This window comes from Rhineura floridana, chromosome 5, assembly GCF_030035675.1.
Source record: "Rhineura floridana isolate rRhiFlo1 chromosome 5, rRhiFlo1.hap2, whole genome shotgun sequence".
In the NCBI taxonomy this organism is placed as follows: domain Eukaryota; kingdom Metazoa; phylum Chordata; class Lepidosauria; order Squamata; family Rhineuridae; genus Rhineura; species Rhineura floridana.
The window spans coordinates 22,323,435-22,332,504 of record NC_084484.1 but is presented as its reverse complement, the minus strand read 5'-3'; positions in this window follow the sequence as shown (position 1 = coordinate 22,332,504).

The following is a 9,070-nucleotide window of genomic DNA, read 5'->3' as shown; positions in this document are numbered from 1 at the left end:
GGTTTTTTTTGCAGAGGGATATATTTAAAACATAATGAAATTTATATTCAGGCATTTCTTTACGAGTGTTAATCCTCCTCCCTCTCATTTTGATATTTTATCTGTCTGGATAGAAAGATCCCTCAAATTACAATGTAATGCCATGGTGTGTGATGTGGTAATACAGAATTCTGTGTGAATACTTACCTTCCAGCACTCTTAACAGATGTCACTGGTAACAAATTGTGTACCATAATATACAAAGTATGATATGCTCGTTCACAGCTGTATTTTCATATGGGAAAAATGTTAACATGAAGTTGCTTTGCTCTCATGATTGTGGGGCTTGCTTGCATTTGAAAACGAGCACTATTAATCCAGCTACATGAGCTTGTTTCATTAGCCTGATGTTCTAGATCCCTACTGGCAAAGTTTCACCTCATAATGGAATAAATGGTCATATTTTTAACTTTGCTTTATATTAAGCAGCAATTAGTTCTATTGTTCTAGAACAGCATCACTTTCCAGCTTCAGGAATGTTTTTGGGGGCCCTTGGAAAAGATGCCCTTCTTTGCCTATCCTTTTCTGAGTGGGCCCATCTTGCTGCTGGCCATCGGCTTGCCTTTTCCCTCTGCATCCAGTCTGCACCCCACTGACCAGAGGGCCATCACAAGGCAAGTGGAGGATGGTGCTCCGTCTCCTCTCCCTTGCCACTGCTCCACACTTGGCAGAGGAACAGGCAGTGATAGCATGGAGCAGGAACAGGACAAGATCAGGGTGTTCTTGGGTGTGTGTGTCAGTAGTTTGACCCCTAACAATGGCAGGGCTCTTGCAGTGTCCAAAGATGACAAGCTCTGACGCTGGCTCTGCTCCTTGTGCTATTTACTCTGCCATTTCATCAAAGTAGCCATAAATTACTTCCTCAGACAATTATTCACAATGTGTGGGCAAATGGATGAAAGTGGTTGGTGAGGAATTCAGATGCTTTCTCAATACCCAGCTACTTCCTGAGGAATTGGATTGTCTAAAGGTTCTTGTATGTGGGATCCAGAATGATAGGCTTTCCGATTAAGCATGATTGTCACAGAGACAATGCACATTCAGCAACACTAGTCACCACAATCTACTCTTCAGATAAAAGAGATTCAAGTTGTCAGAACAAAGCATTGGTGGTCAACTGAAGGCTAATTTACACAACAGCTTTTCCACAATGCGTGTATCATACTGGCTGTCTAAGTCTTCTGCCATAGCTTAAATCTTAACGCCTGCTTTACGAAGTTATGGTTAGGATTAATGACATTTTTGTGTGCGCGTTGTGCTGAACAACTGAAATGTGCTATATAAATATCACTGTTACTGCTACATCAAGAGAGAAGGGTTCTTTTCAAGCAAATTACCAAACTGGCCAGCATATCTATTTGTTTCTTTGTTTATTTATTATTTGATTTATAGCCCGCCCTTCCTCCTAGCAGGAGCCCAGGGCGGCAAACAAAAGCACTAAAAACATTTTAAAACATCATAAAAAAGACTTTAAAATACATTAAAACAAAACACCTTTAAAAACATTTTTTTAAAGCTTTGAAGACATCTTAAAAAAAAAGGTTAAAAAACATTGTTTTTTAAAGAGCAGTTTAAAAACATATTAAAAAGCAATTCCAACACAGAAGCAGACTGGCTTGTTGAAAGAGGAAGGTCTTCAATAGGCGCTGAAAAGATAACAGGGATGGCGCCTGCCTAATATTTAAGGGGAGGTAGTTCCACAGGGTAGGTGCCATCACACTAAAGGTCCGTTTCCTGTATTGTGCAGAACGAACCTCCTGATAAGATGGCATCTGCAGGAGGCCCTCACCTGCAGAGCGCAGTGATCGACTGGGTATATACAGGGTAAGACAGTCTTTCAGGTATCTGGGTCCCAAGCTGTATAGGGCTTTGTACACAAAAACTAGAACCTTGAACTTGACCCAGTAGCAAATGGGCAGCTAGTGCAATTCTTTCAGCAGCGGGGTGACATCTTGGTGATACCCTGCCCCAGTGAGATGTCTTGCCGCCGCGTTTTGCACCAGCTGCAGCTTCCGGACCAACCTCAAAGGCAGCCCCACATACAGCACATTACAGTAATTCAGCCAGTGTGTGGCCAACAGTGGTCAGGCTATCCTGGTCCAGAAACAGCCACAGCTGTCTTACCTGCCAAAGCTGGTAAAAGGCACTCCTAGCCACTGAGGTCACCTGGGCCTCTAGTGACAAAGATGGATCCAGGAACACCCCCAGACTATAGACCTGCACCACAGCCCTCTCACACACCTTCCCTAAGAAGGGGGTATTTGCGACCGGTCAGTAATTATTGCAGACCAATGGGACCAGGGTGGGCTTTTTCAGGAGCGGTCAGATCACTGCCTCTTTCAGGGCAGCTGGAACCACTCCCTCCCACAATAATGCATTGACCACACCCTGGATCCAATTGGCCAAACCCTCTCGGCCAGCTTTAATAAGCCAAGAAGGGCAAGGGTCGAGAGGACACGTTGCTGGCCGCATCATCGCAAACACCTTGTCTATGTCATCAGGCCGCATCAACTGAAACCGTTCCCAAGAAGTTGCAGCAGGCGTTGCACTGGACACCTCATTGGGGGCTACAGTAGATGTGGATGGGGCATCAAGACTGCTACGGAGGCGAGCAACTTTATCCTCAAAGTGCCTTGCAAACAATTAACAGTGGGCCTCTGAAGGGTCTAAGACTCCATTTCCTGGGGCTGATGTCAACAGACCTCTGACAATACAGAAAAGCTCCACTGTGCTGCTACTTGAGGATGCGATGGAGGCAGAGAAGTGGGCCTTCTTTGCCGCCCTCACTGCCACACAGTAGGCACGGTTATGATGTTTTACCTGTGCCCAATCAGCCTCACAGCACGTCTTTTGCAACTTGCGCTCTAGCCATCATCCAGCCTGTTTCATTGCCCTTAGCTCACTGGTGCTCCACAATGCCAGAGAGGGTGGTCAGGGGCAACCGTGTCAAGAGCCCGACACGCCTCACTGTTCCACAGTGTGACAAGGGCTTCAACAGGGTCACCTGCTCTATCTACTAGGAACTCCCTCAGGGCATTCAGGAACCCAGTGGATTTTATTATTCTCCGGGGGCGGGCCATCTTAATCTGCCCACCACCCCTGCAGGGAAAGATCGGAGCTACAAGTCTAAACTTCACCAGGAAGTGGTCTGACTATGACAATGGGGTGACATGCACTCCCTCCATCTCCAGACCACCCATTCCTCCATCTGGAGCAAAAACCAAGTCAAGGGTGTGCCCTGCGCTATGCGTTGGGCCAGTGACAACTTGAGACAGCCCCATGGTCATCATGGAGGCCATGAAGTCCCGAGCCGGAACACTAGAGGCAGCCTCAGCATGCACATTGAAATCACCCAGGACTATCGTTCTGGGCTCCTCCAATACCACAGCCGAGATGGCCTCTGCCAGCTCAGTCAGAGAAGCTGCCGGGCAGCAGGGTGGACGATACACCAGCAGCAACCCTAGTTTCCTGTCCCCTTAGCCTGACACCAGGTCCAGGCTCTCACAGCCAGCTCTAAAACAGAGTGGTTTCCTGGTGACAGAGATGGAAGTTCTGTAGACCACAGCACATCCTCCCCCCCTCCATCCCTGCAGCCTGTGCTGGCGTTGCACTGATTATTCAGGTGGGCAAAGCTGAGTCAGATCAACTCCTCCCAGCTCACCCACCCAGGTCTCAGTAACGCACACCAAATCGGCACCTTCATCCACAATCAAATCATGGATTAGTGTGGTCTTATTTTTTATTTATTTATTTATTTATTTATTTATTTATTTATTTATTTATTTAATTTGTATCCCGCCCTTCCTCCCAGCAGGAGCCCAGGGCGGCAAACTAAGCACTAAAACACTTTAAAACATCATAAAAACAGAACTTAAAATACATGAAAACAAAACAGCATTAAAAACATTTTTAAAAGACAACCTTAAAACGGGTTAAAAATATATTATTAAAAAATATATTAAACAATTCTGACACAGATGCAGACTGGGATAGGTCTCAACTTAAAAGGCTTGTTGAAAGAGGAAAGTCTTCAAAAGGCACCGAAAAGATAGAGATGGCACCTGCCTAATATTCGCAGGGAGAGAATTCCACAGGGTAGGTGCTGCCACACTAAAGATCCATTTCCTATATTGTGCAGAACGAACTTCCTGATAAGATGGTATCTGCAGGAGGCCCTCACCTGCAGAGCGCAATGATCAACTGGGCATATAAGGGGTAAGACGGTATTTCAGGTATTCTGGTCCCAAGCTGTATAGGGCTTTGTACGCTAAAACTAGAACCTTGAACTTGGACCAGTAGCAAATGGGCAGCCAGTACCAAACTGGCATGAAACAACCACACAAACAGGCCAGTGGGCACAGCAGATGCGCAATGATGAACCCATCCATGAGCGGAGTGGGAGGGAGGAACAAGGCGTAGATAGCCTTGCCCTATGGTAATTCACCACCTCCCCATGCCTATAATTCCCTCTACCTGTGATCACTGAAATTGGGGTGCCATCACCCATGTTCCTCCTTACTAAGATTCCTCCTAAACACCTGATATGGACCCAACAAAAGCCCACCAACAAAACCTACCTGAATCAGTTATCCCAGTTGGCCTCTGAGAGAATTGGGAACAGTCAGATCTACTGGATAACTTTCACACAGGACCCATCTACTCCTCCCCGTCTCACATCCAGGGAGGACCACCCTTCTGCCAGTTACAGACTCTCACTCTGAAGGCATCTGGCGACTTTCTCCTATCATTCAGTTCACTGCACAGGCTCCCACCCTGTGCAGGAACTATACATGAGCCTCACGCCCTCCCCACTACCCAATCTCTTCCAGATTGGTTAGAAAAACAAAGAAAGAAATAGAAGAGGGTAGCGCCCTTGCCCTTGGGACTCCCTAAGGGTCTCCCCAAGGGCAGCTGGGCTTATATGCCTGTTGACCCAGCCAGGAGTGATGCAAGAGGCTGTGTGATTAACTGCAGCCACTTTCTGGAATCAGGCAGGCAGGGGGTCCCAGTCCTTGCAGCACTTACCGGGGACTTCAACTGTCTCGAGGGACAGCAACCGAGAGGAGCGAGCAGCAAGCACCCAGATGCTCAGATACTCACTCCCAGGGCAGGTCTTCTTCAGTCCCCTAGTGCTGCAGCTGTTCCCCAACAAACATATCCAAACGAACTACTCATAATGAAGCATGATTGTTCACACTCACAATCCCACTTTTGTGGCCACTCAGGCAGTGGAGGCTTCAGCATGAGGACGCATGTTGTGCCAGTGTTGGGGAGAGAATGGGGCTGATGTGCAGGGTGTTTAACTCTGCCCCTCTCCTGGCCTCTTCATTTGTTGGGCTACCTACAGGCACTGCAGGCAGCGGCTGTTCGCCTTCTGGGGGGCTGAGTAGGAATTTTTTGCTTGTCTGCTGATTGACTTTGCTGGTGGTTTTTTTCCCCCTACTCAGTACTGATGTGGTGGTATGTGCGCTTAGTTGGGGTAGTTAAACAGGTTAATTGGCTACATTGGCAGGTAAGTGCAGACATTTATGAAGTTGTTGCGTGTCAGGGAAGGGTATGGTCCATTAGAGCTGTGGAACTTGCTGGTGTGGTTAGGGAGAACCGTTGGGGCCAATCTCTTAACAGGTAGCTCCAGTTGTGGGGCTCCAGAAGGAGGTGGAGCAGGGGGCCTCCCCACTCTAGGGCTCAAGGGAGGGATTAGAGGAAGGGCTGGCCCTTGTCAGGGTTGGCTCGTCCACAGTGTGCCTTTTAGTTAGCTGCTGCACTTTGTGTCCTGCAACAGATCTGTCTGGGGTATAATAAACAATTTAATTAATAAATGTGTTCCAGTTCACCCCAAGCTTTGGTGTTATGCCTCTTTATTTCCCTGTGTGGTTGCAAACACATAACCTAAAGCTACACTTTGGTACAGCGAGAGTCTTTCATGCTTTTCACCTAAGAATAAGAAGAACCCTGCTAGATCAGGCCAAAGGCCCATCTAGCCTGGCTTCCTGTTCCACCATGGCCAATTAGATGCCCATGGGAAAACCCACAAGCAGAAACTGAGTGCGACAGTACACCCCCCAGCTGTGATCCCCAGCAACCGGTATTTCAGAGGCAACCTGCCTCCAACAGTGGAGACAGAACGGAGTCATTGTGACTAGTAGCCATTGAGAGCGACTATTTTTTCTGAATCTCAAAGTAAACATCCGCATATGTGCACAATTTTGAACTGAAAGTTCACAACTCAGAAAACTTTGAAAGCAAGATTGTATGAGATAGCTAAACAATCACCATGCTGAGCCAAACAACCATGCCCTGTTCAGCAGTGAGGTAGATCTCATCCATACAATTTAATAGCAATGAGCCACAAATATTCTGACAATAATCAGAATAATTCCTTCCTACTGGGAGGAAGGGTGCAATAAATAAATAAATAATCAATTGCATTTGTTTAAGAAAAGCCTGTTTTGTTGAACATGAGATTATGGGATGCCCTGGTTGTACACCCCAACTCTGGTCCCATCCCTTGGCCCAACCCTGCCTCACGTCAAAACAGGAAGGAGCACAGATCCTACCCCTGTGTCTCGTTCGAATTTATGACACTGGAGCAACACGGTCCAACACCGCAGCACAGCAGTTCCCACATGGTTGCAGAGAAACTGAACTGGGCAACCAGCCAGTCAATTCTGGCCACTCAAGGGCTGAAATCTGGCATCCTAATTGCCATCCTTGGGATAAAAGAGTGGTGGAGGGAGTGGAGTGTGCCTGCGCAAAGTCTCTTTGAGGCATGCTCCTTGGCACCTTACCCCCCACTCCCTTCTCAAAGCAGCTTTCAGGCAGACTTGTGGCTGAGCAGTGACTCAATGCGTGGCCAGGTCAGCACATGTCAAACTGTAGTGGGGAGGGGGAGGTACCACTTCTGAATGCTTTACCACGTTAAAAACAAACCAAAGCTGCGAATTAAAAAAAAAAACTAGAACAGCAAGTTAAAGGCTGAACTGGAGTATTTCTGCCTGATATGCTACTTTTCTATCTGCTGGGTGTTTGCATATCAGAAACATTCAGACACCATCCTACTGGCAGTATTATGGAGTAAAATGAACAACAGCCCTCTTCAAATGTCCAGGTCATGCAGTGATAATTGCCTGAGACTAGAGAGTGCCACTGCACATTTCTGCCCCCTCCCAGCCCCTCCCTATCCCAGGCTGTGCATGTGGGAGCCTGCCTGCAGCAAGACACCCTACCAAACACAAGTGACTGAGAACCCTGAGCACTGGCTGGCTTCCCTGGCAGAGGCATGCTCCAAAATAGACAACATTAGGCATGGACCAGCGTAGCGTGCGGGAGTGACTACGCTCCTGCCTTATGCAAGAATCACAGTGTATCCTGAATGCTCAAATAGGGCTATTCTAGCACCGCATACTGCTGCATATGTAGACTAGGCCTATGTATGTTCATGTCTGGAGGATAGCTCCTTTTCAGCACATTAACATATGCTAGCTACCCTATGCTAGCACTTCTTTTGGAGAGAAGGGGGAGGAGAGCAGAGGAGAAAGGTTGCCACTCTCATTTGTATATCCTGCAGTGCCCTAAATATGTGACATGCACAGAGCTTTCTTCTTTAATTCAAACTGACAAAGGTTCATTTAAAATTTCATTTGAAATTAATTGTGTAAATCATTGGCAAGGTTATTTTATTAGTATCAGTGAACATTTGGCCCATGAATTTGATTACTGAATTAATCAGATTGTTCTTATTTATTAATTCATGCTGTCAACCCTACTTTGCAGGCAGAAGAAAAATGGTGTGCAGGATGTTTCTATATCCCTCATTAAGTATAAACTTTTCCCCTCCCTCTTTTTCTCAGGCCAGATTTTCAACATGATTCTGGGCATGGAAGAAAAGCTTTTCTGTGCAATGTCCAGTGTGGTCAGTATTGCCAAGCTAAATAATTTGTGTAAACTCTTTCCAGAGTTCTCAGGCATAGGCTGTAGAAATAGTAAAAGAGTACTGCAGGAGATTCAGGGTTCCTGGGGCACAAGACAAGATAAAGAATAAGCCCTGGGGAGGTGTCAATACAGATATCAAGGGATGAGATGCCCCTTGAATTAGAACCTATGCACTTAACCCTAAGAACGGGTTCAGTGCAGCTGTCCTTAGGCTAGGACTGGAAGGCTCTGGTCCAAATACACTTACATGACTCTAACTCTCATTTGAGTGAATGGGTACTAGCAACAAACTGATTTTGGGTCATTTGGCCACTGTTACAAGTAATCTATGATTACTAGTTCACACATGCAGGCGACAACACAATGGTGCAGTCTCATGAAGGTGTGCATGCACAGAGGAATCAGCCCGTTTCATATTGATGCAGAGCTGAAGACAGAGAAAATATTTTGCATGTTGGAGCCATTGGGAGATCCTTACACTGCATGTAATGAACATGTCCCTTGCCTTCCTAAGTGCTGAGCTCCAGAGAAATGGACAGCAAAAGCCAGATATAGGCAGTAATGGCTAGGTTAGAGACGATCACAATTCCTCCTCCCCCCCAGTCCCTGGAGCAGTTTTGTGCAAGGAGCCACAGATGTAATGAAGGTCTACATATACATCTGATTCTCAACTGAACATGGACCTATGCTGGGCAGGAAACGTTTGCCAAATGGGAAGCCCTACATAAATATTGTTGTATTTAGTTGGGAAACAGAAGAGTTACTAGAGCGTCATTGCATCTGTGACCCCTTTGGCTGAATCAGGGTTTGATACATCGGTTTTTGTGAAGCTGGACTCAGAAGTGAGGAGGCAAGAGTGGAGAACCTGCTGCAACTTTTAATGTTTTGGCGAGCTTCAGGTTGATTTGTAGCAACTGTTAGCAGCTGTAGGATCTCCATGTATCAATGGAAACTCTCCTCTCTCCTCTTCATGTTTTCAATTGTCAGCTCAAAAAATAATTATGTGACACGTTCTATAGTCATTTGGAACAAAGAGATGAGAATGGAGACCCAAGTTCGGCCTTTTTCCTTCCTGGTTTTATTCTTCTACAGTTGGAGA